A 2740-nucleotide genomic window follows, 5' to 3' on the forward strand; every position below is an offset into this window, starting at 1 on the left:
ACAGAAAAAGCCTCCCTAGAGCAATGATCTTGAACCCATTTCTAGCAAAACCTAGAGAGAGAAACCCATAATGTAATATATATATATATATATATATATATATATATATATATATATATATATATATATATATATAAATAAAAGGATGCTACCTTATAATGTAGAACTATCGATGCCCCTAAAAAATTCATTGGAAAAGGTCGTTTTAGTGTTGGAAAACCCTTTGATTGGTCATCTCGACATCGAAGATTTGAAGTATCAGAAATAGTATCAAAAATAGTGCATTTTATAATATATTATCTACACCGTCCATTTTCAAAATTTTCATATGTTTATAGATCTACTTGATTTTAACTATTTTTGAAATTTGAAATTTTATAATTAGATATAAAAATAGATTTTAAGATAATCCTAAAAACGTTTTACATCAAAATTATATACCATGATAAAATTTGAAGGTGCACCATACCTCTACAACTACGGATGCATCCGCATGCAAACTGCACCCATATTAAAATCACATTTCTTGATACTATTTGAAGATGGGCTCTAATTTGATTGTTTAGAGCCTCGGCTCTATGCAAACCTTATCCCTAATCTAAATCATAAATCCCTAAAAATTTAATTAAAAAACATATTTTTAAGATAGCAAAATATAGAGTGAGATCATTTGTCTTTGGTACAAATAGAGACATTAATCTTGACCATTAGATGTGAAATTGAGTGGCTGCTATTATTCCATTGACCAAGGTCAAATTTCAAAAAAAATTTACTTGAACTTTATGACACATCAAGCTATCAAACTTCACATTGGATGGTTGTATGTAATTGTAACTACCTTGTATCAAAAGTAAAAGTAAATGAGAGTTCATGGTATAAAATCCGCTTTTAAGATAGGTTTAGATGGGGCCCGCATATGTACAGTATGAACCCAATCCTTAAGCTAATGAAAATACTCTTTTAAAAAACCTTTGCCACGTCCTTACCTCTCTGCCTTGTAATCACCCTCTCTATCTCCATCGTACGGATCTCTCAATCCCTAATAGAGAGAGATGGCAAAGGGGCCAGACTTGTGCCCTCCTTTAGAGAGAGCGAGAGCGAGAGCGAAGCAAGGAGCAAAGGAGTAATGGAATGCAGTTTTTTTATTTTTTTTTCCCGCGCTTGCTTGCTTTCAAAAAAAAGCGAAATTTTACGCATTTGTCCCTTCCCTTTTGTTACTGAAGTTCGAGTATTCCCGCGCCTATAAATACCCGCTATTTGTTTAAAATTTCAGCAACTAAATGGCCAGTAGCAACAGGAAATCCTTTATTGTAATTTTCTTCTTTTTTCTGCCTTATTCTTCTTCTTTTTTCTTTTTTCTTTTTTTTTTTTTTTTTTTAGTTTTAACAAGAAGATTTTTTTTTCTTCTTTTTTTGTATAATCTTGCATCCAAATCCACGGCAGCTGGTAATTTATTCTTTTTGTTAGTTTTTACAAGGAGATTTTTTTTCTTCTTTTTTTTGCAGTAATCTTTCATTCTTTCTTTCTTCCTTTTTGCAGCATTTGAGGTTAATTTATGTTTTTCTTCCTATCTTTTTTGCACTATTCTTTCAAAGAAAATCTTTCCTGTTTTTTTCTTTTTTTGCAGTAGCAGGAGGAAGAAATTTTTTTCCTTCTTTTTTTCTGTAATCTTTCATTCCCTGATATGAATTTTTTTTTCTTTCTTTTTTTACAAGTAATCTTTCATTCTTTTTCTTTTTTTCAGTATTTTTTTTATTCCTATCTTTTTTTTTTTTTTTTGAAGTATTCTTTCTTTTGAATCTTTCCTGTATTTTTGACATGGTTAAATTTGATGGATTACATATGTTGATTCCAGATGGATTTCGATACGGATTTCGGTGAGGATATGCATGAGAATCAACTGAGGTTGTTGCTCAGTTTGATTCAGACTGGTGAGGGTCCTAGAGGTATGTTGAGGGTCGACGTCTTGTTCCGAGCCTTAGCTGAGGAAATCACAGCACGGCCATGGCTGAATGTTTTCGAGCAGCAACAGCAATCCACTGACCCGCCAGTGACCTTTTTTCATCCGGATGGCTCACTTGGCATTGCGGCTCCCTTACCTTGGGTATCTGACCCGCCATTTCTCTTTATTCATCCGGATGGCTCGGTTACCATTGCGGATCAGTTATCTCGGCTACCGGTCCCAGGGCCGAGGCATGACAGAGGAGGAGGAAGCTTTTGGGTTGCTGTCTTCATTCTTTGGGATTCAATTGGATATTAAGCTGCTCATTATTAGGTATTGGACTAGAAAACTTTTTTATTGAGTTTTTTTAGTGGTAACTTGAATGAGTTTACTATTTTGTTTATTTTTATTTATTTTTAAATGCAGGCTGGCAAGCGGTTCTGGCAGATTGGTGGTTCGCAAGATGTCAATAGGCTATTTTTTGATTTCTGATTCTTCATTTTCAACTGGCAGATTGGTGGTTCGCTGGGCTAATTTTTGATTTTTGCTTCTTCATTTTCAACTGGCAGATTGGTGGTTCGCAAGTGTTTTCTTGATTTTTGATTCATTGTAAAGAATATCATTTTCAGATTGGTGCTGTGTACTCTTCAGTAGAGATATACTAATTAATTTGATTCTACGTGTAATAGATTGGTGCTTTGTAGTCTTTAGTAGAGATAGACTAATAAATTTGATTCAATATGTAATGGATTGGTGTTTGTAGTCTTTAGTAGATATAGACTTTTATGTTTTGTTGAA

At 33.4% G+C, this 2740-nt stretch overlaps 1 long non-coding RNA gene across 1 annotated transcript; it reads left to right on the forward strand.

Moving 5' to 3' along the window:
- Window positions 1-1072: 1072 nt before the first annotated feature.
- LOC110008365 (uncharacterized) lies at window positions 1073-2740 on the forward strand. Its single transcript, XR_016045800.1, has 3 exons — window positions 1073-1310; window positions 1856-2275; window positions 2369-2740. It is a non-coding gene; the product is annotated as an uncharacterized LOC110008365 (long non-coding RNA).

This window comes from Amborella trichopoda, chromosome 12 (assembly GCF_054954075.1).
Source record: "Amborella trichopoda isolate Santa Cruz 75 chromosome 12, AtrichopodaSantaCruz75HAP2 v2.0, whole genome shotgun sequence".
Lineage (NCBI taxonomy): Eukaryota > Viridiplantae > Streptophyta > Magnoliopsida > Amborellales > Amborellaceae > Amborella > Amborella trichopoda.